The sequence below is a fragment of the Mus caroli genome, unplaced genomic scaffold (assembly GCF_978045245.1).
Source record: "Mus caroli unplaced genomic scaffold, Mus_caroli_1 scaffold_3, whole genome shotgun sequence".
Taxonomy (NCBI): Eukaryota; Metazoa; Chordata; class Mammalia; order Rodentia; family Muridae; genus Mus; species Mus caroli.
Genome location: NW_028227258.1, coordinates 53055990 through 53070297, shown reverse-complemented (window position 1 = coordinate 53070297; position 14308 = coordinate 53055990).

Sequence of the window (14308 nt, the reverse complement as noted above, 5' to 3'; positions counted from 1 at the left end):
CTTGTGCAGAAGTCATCTTGGATGTCCAGCCTAGAGACTGACATGACCAAATCCCACTGCCTGCTGAATACAGGTGAATTAAAGACTTCAGTGGTTCAATTGAGCCATTCTAAAATCTTCTGAGCCACAAATTAAATTGGTGGGTTTTAGCAGTAAGTTTAATTTGCTAGGTGACAATAACAATGAGAAAATTTACAGAGAATTACAGGAGAAATTTTAACTTTCTAATCTCAGAAAAGTATGAAAAGACATCACTATACATATTACATGTGTGGAAGGGAAAACAAAGCAATATAATGAACAAAAGCATTGAAGTATGTTTGGCAATTTACATGGACAAATTAGTAAAATGTGCACAAGACATAAAAAAATTTCAACAGCTACAAATTTATATAAGAAGTAAGATAAGTCAAATCTGTGTTTGAAAATCTTCCCATTAAGAAAACTCTAGTCCCCAATAGTTCAATGGTAAATTAATCCAATAGTTAGGCAAAATTATACTATTAAGAAATAAACTTGGAAAAATAGAGATTAGAAATATCTTCCAAAGTCATAACAGGAAGCAAGGACAAACCTACTACTGAAAAAGAAAGAGGAAGAGAAGAGGAGTGTGTGTGTGTGTGTGTGTGTGTGTGTGTGTGTGTGTGTGTGTGTGTGTGTGTATGTGTATGTGTGTGTAAAGGCTAATACTAGAAATATGTTACTTCTTTTGGATTTGTTGGCATTGAGGACCTATAGTCCCTGATATTACAACCAATACTCTTGATTATCCACCAGAACTTGGTGGTAAGCTACTCTTTGGTAGCTGAAGATACCACATACTTGAGTCATAGAACATAGTAAAATAAAGCTGCTGGCAATCTGGAAGTTTCAGTACTACTGGTTAGCTTTCATAGTGCTTGAAGATGCTATATACATTACTAGAGAAGAAAAGCAGTCATCAGTCTTACCTAGCAATGAACCCTATGATCTCCAGTCGTTACTTGCCTGGCAGGATGTTCATACTGGTGGGAAAGAGACAAAAACATCATGAGAGTAACCAATTACTTCCTGATTTGCTTTAAGTTCTACTCCACAAGATGAAACACCTACCTGACACCATTGTTAATCCAAGAATCTATGGCTAAACAGGTCATCAGCCCTAGGGCAGAACCACTAATTTACTCTGCTGAATGGACATACTATTAAGCTGACTCCTAATAACTTACTGTACACAAACTAACATATCTCTCCACTCCACCCTCATCAGAGAAGTTTCTATTCTATTTGTAGTAGAGGCTGACTATCATAGAGACCTATAACTGTTCAAGGTGCATAGAATAAATGACTGAAATGCTCAGCCCTAAATACAGCAGCTATATCACAGCCACTCTGAGAAGACTCAGGGATGATTGTGTAAGGGGGGGCAGGTGAAAGGCATGGAGGAGATAGAGCACTGGATGACTTAAAGGAAACAATACCTCTTGGATACAGCAGGGAAGCTGCACATATGAAGTCACAGCATTTGTGATAACATGCACAGAATCAAAGCAGATAAAATTAGAGCATGAAGAGAGGAGGTGAACATGAAGTAACAGCCCTATCTGAGGAGCTATCTGCTCTTAATAGCTGCTGAAAGAGGGCATGTTGGTTTTCTCTAACAGTGTAGCACTTGGTAAATCCTCCACACTCCAGCAAAAAGCCATACATCCAAGAATTTGGGGGTAGCACAAACTAAGTATAAAGGGTTCAAATTTTAAACATGGACACAAAGTTGAATAGGGTAGGGGAAAATGTGTGGATCCAGGAAAATCGAGATGAAACTGGGTAAATATAACCAAAACACAGTGTATGAAATTTTCATTGAACTAATAAAAATGCTATAAAACGACCAACCAACATATTACATTATAAGAAAATAGAACTTCAGACCACCAGCTTCCTGTAAATGTGGGTGCAAATATCATTAACAAAATATTGGAAAGTAGTATCTAGAAGAAGATAATGTGCTTTTACTTTTTCAGAGTTTCTTTTTAATAAATATGTATCCTTGTGACTTGCAAAATGTTACAGCATGATTCTGACTGCCCTTTTTAAAAAGCCCTCAGGAGCTTAACTTCCCAAAGATGAGATGACTGCAATGTAAATTGGCAACTTGACAACTTGATAGGACTTCAAATCAACCTAGGAGATATCACTCTGTGTGTCTGGGTAAAATGTTTCAGAAATAATTAGGTGGAGAAGGGGAAGAAGACCTTCCCTCAAAGGGAATGCTATCTTCCAATGAGTGACCCAGATAACAAAACTTTAAATGAATTTATCACAAGAATGTAGTCATTTCAACATTTAAATCAAGTTCGTTACATAAAAATCAACTGATTTTTTGATATTTAACATCAGTAGCCTTCTTTTACACAAAGGATAAGTGGGCTGAGAAAGAAATTGGGGAAACAATACACTTCATAATAGTCACAAATAATATAAAATATCTTGATATAACTCTAACCAAGCAAGTGAAAGATCTGTATGACAAGAACTTCATGTTCCTGAAGAAAGAAATAGAAGACCTCAGAAGATTGAAAGGTCTCCCATGCTCATGGATCAGTAGGATTAACATATGAAAAATGGCCATCTTACCAAAAGCAATCTACAGATTCAACACAATCTCCATCAAAATGTCAACTCAATTCTTCACACAGAAAGAGCAATTCTCACTTTCATATGGAATAACAAAAAACACAGGATAGCAAAAAACAATTCTCAAGAATAGAAGAACTTCTGGGGGAATCACTATCTCTAACCTCAAGCCCTACTACAGAGCAATAGTAATAAAAATAGATAGGTAGATAGATAGATAGATAGATAGATAGATAGATAGATAGATAGATAGATAGATAGATAGATAAACAAACCTTGGTATTGACATAGAGACAGACAGGTCCATCAATGGAACAGAATTGAAGACCCAGAAATAAACCCATATACCTACAGTCACTTGATTTTTGACAAAGAAGCCAAAACCATATAGTGGGAAAAAGAAAGTAGCTTCAACAAATGGTGCTGGTCTAACTGGTAATCTGCATGTAGAAGAATACAAATTGATCCATTTTTATCTCCTTGTATACAGCTCAAGTCTAAGTAGATCAAGGACATCCACATAAAACCAGATACACTGAATCTAATAGAAGAGAAAGTGGGAAATAGCCTCAAACACATTGGCACAGGGAAAAATTTCCTGAACAGAACACCAATAACTCAGGTTCTGAGATCAACAATTGACAAATGGGACTTCATAAAATTAAAAAAGCTTCTATAAGGGGAAGGACACTGTCAACAGAACTTCACTAACCATACATATGATAGAGGGTTAATATCTAAAATATACCAAGAACTCAAGAAGTTAGACTCCAGAAAACTAAATAACCCAATTTAAAAATGGGGTACAAAGCTAAACTGAATTCTCAACTGAGGAATCTTAAATGACCAAGAAGCACTTAAAGAAGTGTTCAGTGGGCTGGTGAGATGGCTCAGTGGGTAAGAGCACCCGACTGCTCTTCCGAAAGTCCAGAGTTCAAATCCCAGCAACCACATGGTGGCTCACAACCATCCGTAACAAGATCTGGCGCCCTCTTCTGGAGTGTCTGAAGTCAGCTACAGTGTACTTACATATAATGAATAAATAAATCTTTAAAAAAAAAAAAAAAAAAAGAAGTGTTCAGCATCTTTAGTCATCAGGAAAATGTAAATCAAAACAACCCTGAGATTTTACCTTACACCAATCAGAATGGCTAAGATTTAAAAAAAAAAAAAAAAAAAAAAGAACACTCCACCATTGCTGGTGGGGTTGTAAGCTGGTACAATCACTTTGGAAATCAATCTGGTTGTTCCTCAGAAAACTGGAAATAGTTCTACCTGAAGACCCAGCTATACCACCACTCCTGGGTGTATATCCAAAAAATGTTTCACCATATCAGAAGGACACATGCTCCACTGTGTTCATAACAGCCTTACTTATAATATCCAAAAGCTGGGAAAAAAAAAAAACAAATGTCCCTCAATGGAAGAATGGATACAGAAAATGTGGTATATATATATACACACAATGGAATACTACTCAGCTATTAAAAACAATGACTGCATGATTTTTGTAGGCAAATGAATGTAACTAGAAAATATCATCTTGAATGAAGTAAACCAGGCCCAAAGGACACACATAGTACATACTCACTGATAAGTGGATATTGGCCCAAAAGCTCAGAATATCTATGATACAACTCACAGACCACATGAAGCTTAACAAAAAGGAAGGCCAAAGTGTGGATGCTTAAATCCCACTTAGAAGGGGGAATAAAATAATCATGGGATGCAGAAGTAGGGAGGGACCTGGGTGAGAGAGGGGAGGGGAGAGAAAAGGGGAGCAGGGTCAGGTATGGGGGGGTAGACAGGAGAGAAACCCAGAAGTCCAGGAGAATGAGTAGAAATATGTAGCAGTACAGGGTGAGGAACAAGGGAGGAAGAACCACTAGAAAGTTCCAGACACCAGGCATGCAAGAGGCTCCCAGGACCGAATGGTGATGACATTAGCCTAAATGCCCAACCACAGGGAGATAGAACCTGAAGAGACCACCTCCAATAGGTAGGCATGGCCCCCAGTTGAGGGATGGGGCCACCCATCCATCTCAAAAATTTTAACCCAGAATTATTCATGTCTAAAGGAGATGCAGGAACAAAAAAATTTAAAAATGGAGCAGAGTCTGAAGTAAAGTCCATCCAGAGACTTTGGGATTCATCCTATCTGTAGACACCAAACATGGACACTATTGCTGATGTCAAGAAGTGCTTGCAGACAGAAGTCTGGCTTGGATGTCCTCTGAGAGGCTCTGCCAGCACCTGACTAACATAGATGCAGATATTCACAGTCAACCATTGGACTGAGTGCAAGGACCCCAATGGAAGAGTTAGGGGAAGGACTAAAGGAGCTGAAGGGGATTGCAACCCATAGGAAGAACAACAATATCAAATAACCAGACCCCTCAGAGCTCCCAGGGTCTAAGCCACCAACCAAAGAGCATACATGGGCCAGTATGTGGCTCCTGCTATGTATGTAGCAGAGGACTGCCTTATCTGGCCTTAATGAGAGGGGATATGCTTAGCCCTAAGGAGGTTTGATGCCCCAGAGAAGAGGAATGAGGTGGGAGTGGGTGGGTAGGTGGAGGAATACCCTCTTAGAAGCAAAGGGGAAGCAGAATGTGGTGGGCAGAGTTCATTGAGAAGGGACTGAGAAAGGAGACAACATTCTAAATGTAAATTAATAAAATAATAAAATAATTTTTAAAATATATCATTTATCAAAAATTTAGACATCTAGACCTCTAATAAAAGGAGCCTATGCTGAGAACTATAAAACACTGTCAAGGGAAATTAAAAGAGTTAAAGAAATGGAAATGCAGATTATGTTCATGAATTGCAAAACCAGACATTATTGAGATATCTATTTTTCCCAAAGAATCTACAGGGTCATTGAAAACACAATCAAAATGTCAGTGTTTGTTTAAAAAGAAAGATAGGCTGACTTTCATGAGAAATTAAAAAGGCTTTAGAATAATTAAAACAATCTTATGGATAGTGTTTGACTCTCTCTCTCTCTCTCTCTCTCTCTCTCTCTCTCTCTCTCTCTCTCTCTCTCTCTCTCTCTCTCTCTCTCTCTCTCTCTCTGTGTGTGTGTGTGTGTACCAGAGGACAACCTCAGATGTCATTCTTCCACAGGTACCATCCACTCTGTTTTATGAGATATAGTCTCACAGAATATTTCCTATCACCTCACCATAACAGGCCTTAGTAATTCTTATTAGAAAATTTGTTTCATTTTCCCCAAATCTTGGTGAATATAATATCCTTTAAACATCATTTACACCTGTTTTTCCTGGTTTTCTTTACACGCACAATTGTTTGATGCTACACGATGCCTGAACCTGTGGATCTTTTTAAAAGCCATATTCTGACTTAGTAGGTCTAGGGAAGGACCTGAGATTCTGTAAGTTAGTTGTTGTTTTCCTTGGAGTTTAGGGTTCTTTTTTCTGCTTTCTATCTGCCTGTTTGTCTGTCTGTTTTGAGACAGAGTCTCACTATGTAACCTAAATGGCCTGGAAACCACTATGTAAACCAGGCTGGCTTCAAACTCACAGACATCCTTCTGCTTCATTCTCCTTCTCCTGCATGCTGGCAGTAATGGCATCTGTCACCACATTTGTATCTAAGATTCTGCATTTTTAAGAAATTTTTATATGATATTGATCATCATATAGGAATAAAGCTGTTGGTCAAAACTTGGAATAGAATGTTCCTTGCAATGTACTAGCAAGGTAGTGAGTTTTATTCTCTTTTACTTGTAGGTTTGAATACGTTATCATAGAATGTGGCATCAGAAAAAGTTGAAGAAAAATAATAAAATAGCAGCTATGAGTCTCTTCTCCATCTCCAGCCCTGTCACTCATGCTTCCTACTACTTGTAACAAATGGCTCTGTTTCTAAAGAGCCATAACACACACCCTCCCCCAATGACACCTGTCTCCTAAAGATGTGTCAGAAGGGAGAAAAGACAGAGTTACTCATATGGCCATGATTTTCTGTGTCCCACACTGCAGGAGGAACAACTGAGGCCTGGGGGGAGGGGGGCCAGGGAACCCCTCGGTGTATCTTTTTGAACTCTGAGTTAAGGCAACATAAAGCACCGCCAGCGATAAACAAGACTGCATGCTATCCTTGTGGGGATATTGGTAGGATTTTCATGGTACTTATAGATTAGAATCACATGTGTTCCTTTTGTCCTTATAGTTCTTGGATGAACCCAGGGTGATCTGGTATTTGGAAAGGACTCCCATCTCAGCAAGTCAGTTCTCTCTCACATCTTCCAGGTTATCTGCTCTTACTGATGTTCTTGTTTTAATTCAGCAGACATTTGTTGAGCATTCATTAGCCAGGCTTTGTGTAGTCATTGTTGAATACCAAGAATAAGAAGCTCATTTCAGACATGCATAGAAAGAAACTGAGCTAAACGAAGAGAATATTTACTGTGTAATTACTACATGCCAGAAACTGTACAGGTTTTTTTCTTTTCAAAATGCCTTAATATGGGAAAGCACAGAGTGCTTGATTCTGCCAGGGAGAAGGGCCTTGCTCCCAAGCCATCTGACATGAACTCAGCCTTGAGAAATGAGTAGAGTCTGTAGGCAGAAAAAAAACCACAGATCTCCGGTGCATTCTGGACATGAGGAAGACAGCTTGAGCAACGGAGCAACGGTGTTAGATGATTTGATGTGTATGAATCTTTGAGTGGCTCCGGGTGAAAGGAGTCTGAACTGCATTTGGGGTCAGGAGCTCTCCTTTCCAGCTGGAGCCTTTACAGTTGCTGTGGTGTCTTTGTATGCATTGTCTTACTTGATCTGAGCAGCCTGCCATTCCCTTCTCAGCTAGAGCACTAATTACCTGTCAGCTAAAACTAGGAAGGCTTTGGACACACCTAGAAAGGGCTGGAAGGCATGTTAATCAAAGCCATTCTGAGAAAGTGATTAAAATTCCCAACGTGTTCTACAAGCCTTCTGCTTCTCCTGAATTTTCAATGCAATTATTATCTCGTTCTTTGGGAGCAGTCAGCTCTCCAGAGAGGCATCCTGAGAAGCCCTGACATTTCAGAATCAGAGCTGGAGCTCCCAGCTGGCTGAGGGGCCTGACAGCTCCCTCTGAATTTCCAGCAGCGACCTGGCAGCTGCCCTGTGGTGGCCTCTGTTTTGGACCTGGGTTTCCTGCATTTCTCAGCTGGAATTCACAGAACCACTGTTGTGGCACAAGCCCACAGTGGCTCTGAGTCCCCTAGCTACAGAAATTCTACAGCCAAGGAGAGTAGAATGCTCAGGAACAGATGTTCAAACATAACACTTTCCAAACTTCTGTGTGGATTTTATACCCCCCAGAGGCTTGTTAAGAATGCAGGTGGCTGCTGGGAGTGCTGGCGCACATCTTTAATCCCAACAATCGGGAGGCAGAGGAAGGCGGATTTCTGAGTTCGAGGCCAGCCTGGTGTTCCAGGACAGCCAGGGCTATACAGAGAATCCCTGTCTAAAAAAAAAAAAAAAAAAAAAGAATGCAGGTGGCCACTTCCCAATGTAAATCATCACATTCAGGGACTCTAAAGCCAGCTCCAAGATTCCACCACCCCCCCCTACGACCCCCCACACACTTTTCTTTTGTGAAGAGGGAACAAGATAGGATTTCATTCTGTAACACAGACTTGCCTGGATTGCATCCTGTTTCCCAGACTACCTTAGCACTCAGGACAATCCTCCTGTCTTAGCTGGCATTATAGAGGTAATCCTCCATGTCTGACTGAAAATCCACTTTAAAAAAAAAAGAAAAAGAAAAAGAAAAGAAAAGAAGAAAGAAATTCAATATTTTAAGAATAGAAACTAAGAATTTGGGTTTTGAAATCTCTGTGATCAGAGGATCCTCTCACAGAGACCGAAGCTCATCAGTTTCTGATGAGACATAAAAGTGAGTTTGAAGGGCGTGGATGAAACTCAGAAAGCATAGTGTGCTGCTACTCTTCCAGACTTTTTTGGGGATGACACACCCACAAAGACTCTACTCAGTGAAGACCTCTGCCCTACCCTTTGCTAGCTCTAAAAACAATGCAGCCCCAAAGCAGGGCCATCCCCCCTCCTGTATGATTCCAGGGTCACCCCCCTCTCCGCACCAGCCTCTCTAGCCATGTCTGGAATGCCTGAGCAGAGAAATGTTTGAAAACCACTTTCAGCCTGGCTAATGATGTAGTTCTTCCAAAAGTGTCACCAGGATGAAAAATAGCTTAAAATGGCAAGTCCCCCTTATTTCACCAGCACAGCCGGTAGGAAGTTCCTGCCAAGCAAGATCAAACTTCTTGGGAATGTTTTGAAAAGCTGATGGAAACAAGGGCCCCCATCACACTCTGCAACGCTCCACCCCAGTTTGTGGGAAAGCTCTTTGGAACAGATCTAGTCAGTCTCAGAGACTCACAGAATTGATGCCTCCTGCTGCACTGTCATTTCCACTGCAGACTGAGCTACATCCTCTTGTTTCTAAGGCAGAGTGGGAAAGGTTAAAGAAATATCCAGGCTTTCCCTAAAATAACTATAGCAGTTTGAAGGTGCTGTCCAGAAAGATGGCTCCAAAGGCATCCTCTGTCCATCCCTGCCAGAAGCCTGTGCTGGGCACGTTTAATTTCCTCCATGCATCCCCTGGCCCCTGTGCCGTGGTCCAGGTGTCCTCTGTCTGTGGGAAGCTGCACCATCTGTCAGGCATCTTTCTCTTGCTCCCTAGCCTTCCCTTTCACCTACACATCTTGATTAGCAGATGACAGTTCTGCTCTGATGTTTCTTTTGCCTTTGACGGATTTTCAGCTCAAAAAACAAGACAAGGGATGCTTTATCCTCCACAGAACCAACAATGCTTTCTTTGGTTCCCCTTCCCAACCTTCCAAGGAAAGATACTGGTAGGTACTCAGAAAGAAAGGAAATAACGAGTAAGTAAGTTCATGTCTTCCTTGCCCCTCTGTGATATAGAAAACTATTCTTCATTTCTCCAAGTATCACCACGTTGACACTGAGTGGCAGACAAAAATAGACAGGGGATTTATCCTGTAGCTCAAAGCAAATACTGAAGTCGGAAAGGAGGTTATTTTCTTGGAAATAAAACGGCAAATTGAAACATGCAACCATCTTTAATTCCCTAGTCTTCCCCTGTATCACCCCTTATCCCCAGTCAGAGTCTTCCTGGAACTTAGGTAAAGTCTCAAGAGAGAAAATAAGATACAGAATTCAGAGATGAGAACAGCAGTGGGGACTATAAGTGGGAAGATACAGATCCATCTACAGAGCACTCAGCCAAATAAACCACTTAGAGACTCAATACTCAGATCCATTGGCTTGATGAGTCAGTCACCCACAAAAAGAAAGTGCAATGCAGCAAGAGCCAGAACTGTGAGGCATCTTCACTCCCTACTCATCTCTCTCACATTTTGTATTCAACTCAACACTAATCTTATAGAGTCTGACTCCCAACGATCTGACAAACCCATCTGCTTCTCTCAATCCTATGGGGTAGAGTTCCTCATACTGTTCACTTTTGCCTAAGTGAATATAGTTATAGACCCCAAGTTGGGCTATCTTCCCCGTCCATTCTACTCCACACAAGCTCCTTGAAAGGCCTTTTGAGAGAACAGGATTCATGTTATTCTCTGATAAACACCTTTCAAGCTGTGAATATCTCTCCTTGTGTAGGCCCTGATCTTTCATTCAAAGCCCAAGGCCATGTATGATCTGCTTTCTGTATAGTTCTCCAGCTATAACTCTTATGACTCCTTGCCTCAACAAGTGGGCTCTAGAAAACTACACATCTCTTTTTAAAAGTAGACTTTTCATTTATGAGCCACTGTGCATGTTTTAATAATCATCTGACATTTCCAATCACCCTTGATTCCTACTTGAACTTTAAATCTCAACTAAAATTTCACTTCCTCTAAACTGCCTTTCCTAACCCTCAAAGCACTACATCCTGGATTCTCCTCTTTGCCCCCAGAAATGTATACATCCTACTTCTGGTTTGTATGGCCCAAGAATTCAGGAGCCATGACAACTAGGAGAGTTATCTTGCCCTAGCCTTGGGTCATAGAACAAAGGAGACTCCTAGGTGTTATGGTTACTTGTTTTGGCTTAAGCAACACGAGATTTATTTTTCTCATACTTCATCAGATCAGAAGCCCAAGATCAAAGAATAAATCTTTCTCCTAAATCTTTGTCTTTGAACAGTTTCTCACCATATTCTTATGTGCCCTTTCCCCTGTATGTAAGAATCCCTGATGTCTTTCAGTGTATTCAAATTTTATATTTTCAAAAATTTTAATTGACACAATCATTATACATATTCATAGCATGTGGTACAATACAATACAGCACAGATAATAGGATGCAGCAGTCATATCAAAGTAATCAAAATATATCCTATCACTGCAGATATTTATCATTTCTTCAAGTTGGAAATATTCAAAAGTCTCCCTTCTAGCTACTGAATTAATGTATTAGATTATTGTTATTAATAGTTCCCATGCTGTACTCTATATACAAAACTAGAAGTTAATCTTCCCAACTAAGTTTGCTGTTTTTTAAGATAGAGTCTCATTGTGTATCCTTGGCTAACCTGGAACTCACGATGTAGACCAAGCTAGCCTCAAACTCATAGGGATCCACATATGTCTGTCTTCCAAATGCTGATGTTAAAGTATATGACATCATACCTTGCATACGTGTGTGTGTATTATTATTATTACCCAACACTTTTCTTTCTTTTTTTATTAGATACTTTATTTATATTTCAAATGCTATCCTGAAAGTTTCCTATACCCTCCCCCTTCCCTGCTCCCCTACCCACCCACTCCCACTTCTTGGCCCTGCATTCCCCTGTACTGGGGCGTATAAAGTTTGCAAGACCAAGGGGCCTCTCTTCCCAATGATGGCTGACTAGGCCATCTTCTGCAAAAAATACACCATCCAGAGACTATCCCACCTGGGGTTCCATCCCATAATCAGCCACCAAACCCAGACACTATTGCTCATGCCAGCAAGATTTTGCTGAAAGGACCCTGATATAGCTGTCTCGTGTGAGGCTATGCCAGTGCCTGGCAAATACAGAAGTGGATGCTCACAGTCATCTATTGGATGGAACATAGGGCCCCCAATGGAGGAACTAGAGAAAGTACCCAAGGAGCTAAAGGGATCTGCAACCCTATAGGTGGAACAACAATATGAACTAATCAGTATCCCCAGAGCTTGTGTCTCTAACACTTTTCTTTCTATCCCTTTCATATATCAACCTCTTTTAATCCAGTACTCTATCTGTATAATCTATCTTCTATGATAATCAATTATATTTATTTCCATGTGTGAGAATCTATAGTATTTCTCTTCTCTACCTGATTCAATGAGGATTTTTGAAAATAAATGCTTGTGTCCTTCTTCTTTCCATACTTAATGCTTAAAACACTACAAATGTGGTATACTTTTGTCTTATAACCATGAAATCATTCTTCTTAGTTCATGAGATTAAGGTGAAAGTAGTATCTATTCCTTCACCTTCCTTTAGTTTCCAAACTACCTGTCATGGCTCTTTCGTGATGCATTTTAATTGAAATACCAAATTCCTTGAACTAAACCCAGTCCAATTAATTCAGTCTCCTGAAAGTAATATATAATATCCCAAAACTACAACATTCTCATCTACAGAACTTGCTTGGCTGTCAGTCAAGTGCTTTTCTGCTAAATCTTCTCTTGTCTTAAACTGTCCTGATCATGACTCAACATTTCACAGTTTTACAGCACATCTGCCAGCAATACTGTGAAATTCCATTAGGACTAAGTCATTTTGGGGCCTTTTCATAGCTCCCCTACAGGAAATCAAATATATCTATAACAGGAAGATTTTTCATTAAATATTGAAAGAATAAGTAAGAGGTACACATATAACTTGGATCTGTTTATTTCTGTCTAGTGCTGGAGTCCACCACAATTGTCCTAAATGTAAGAGTAACCAAGGCAATAGCTAAAAAGTTGAAGATCATATAAGATGAAAGAGCTTTAAGGCAAGGGATGAGGCTTATCTAGAATAAACGGTACTAGGCAACAGCAAGATGAGTGAGTCTGTTGTTTCTGTGTTTACCTATGGAAGAAAAGGCATGTTTATTACTGGAGTGGAATATTTCCTATCAGAGAAGCTCATTTAAAGGTTCTTAGTCTCCAAAGATCCCAGTAGAACAGATAAGACATGTTTGACTTATTTCAACATTGCCTTGACAGCTACTGAGCAATGGAAAGAACCCTGGGTTTAGAAGTAAAAACAAACTTAAATTGCCTTTTCAAGAGAAGCTATAAATTAGAGTTTTGTTGGCTAAACATTTAATATTTCTCAGCCCCACTTTTATTGCATGTTTATAAATACTGCTGATATCCACGTGGCAGTGATCAAAGTGCTAAGAAAGGATAACACTTCAGAAGAATTAGAAGAAAATCAGGAATATGAGATTTTAATATTACTATCTCAGATGGATTAGGTAACTTCCTTAGCCTTTGGCTTCTCATCCCACATGCCACTCTCACCCTGGAGATAGGACAGTGATGAATTGAACATTTGATGGAGTTTGATGCTATGCACATCACAAATCTATGTGGTTTCTTATGAAGAAGAGACATTATAGAGAAATAGTAAGTCTTTCTGAGTTAATCGACTTGACTCTAGATTCTTCTTTTTTGAAAAATAAAAACAAGTATTTTATTTACTATTCTGGTAAAGTCATACTGTCTAGAGTATACTTTAGATGCCACTACAGCTCATAAACAGCTTCAGCAAAATAACTCAAAGAAATCAGTAGCCCTCCTTTATACAAATGATCAACTGGCTGAGAATGAAATTAGGGAAACAATACCCTTTAAAATATCCACAAATAATATAAAATATCTTGGTGTAACTCTAACCAAGCAATGAAATATCTGTACGACAAGAACTCCAAGTCTCTGAAAGAAGAAATTGAAGATTTATTTAATCTGTTAACATATTGTAGAAGTAAAAATAAACAACATGAAATGAGTTTTACTAGAATACAATACTTATAAATTTGCTCTAGATTCTTTAAACATATAATCAAGAACTAATTGTTTATTTTTGTTTATAAAGAATTCATTAAACATTCACTATCCACTATCCAGTGTTTTATTAAATGTTGGTATAAATGAAAAAAGCTCTATTAGGACTTAATTATATAGTAAGGACAATCCATAAACATGACAACCTAATGTCTTTAAACATAAATCACAACTAAAATTCCACAGCAGCCATAGTATAAGGAAGAGAACAGCCCAGCTTTTATGTAGCAACACCACAGGATTGATATTTGTACTTTCAAAACTTAGGTGATACGATACTTTCTTGAAACGTGTACATGCTTTGCCAGGACCCAAAAGGACATGGAGTTCCAGAGACAGACTTCCCAAGCTACTCTTGGACATCTATGCCAACAAATACACATGTTGCACATTTTAGCTTTCTTCACCCCTTTCTCTATGAAAGTAGAGTGAAGCATTGTGTCCTATCCCTATCCTCGGGTGCTGCCATGTGGCAGGGACAATAGGCACACTCAGGGGAAAAGGGCCTCTGTCTCAGCACCACGGACAGGGATGCCACAAACATTTGACTGTGGTTTGGGAACTAAATCCAAGGCTACACCTGGTGCTATCTTCTGCTGTTTACTGGA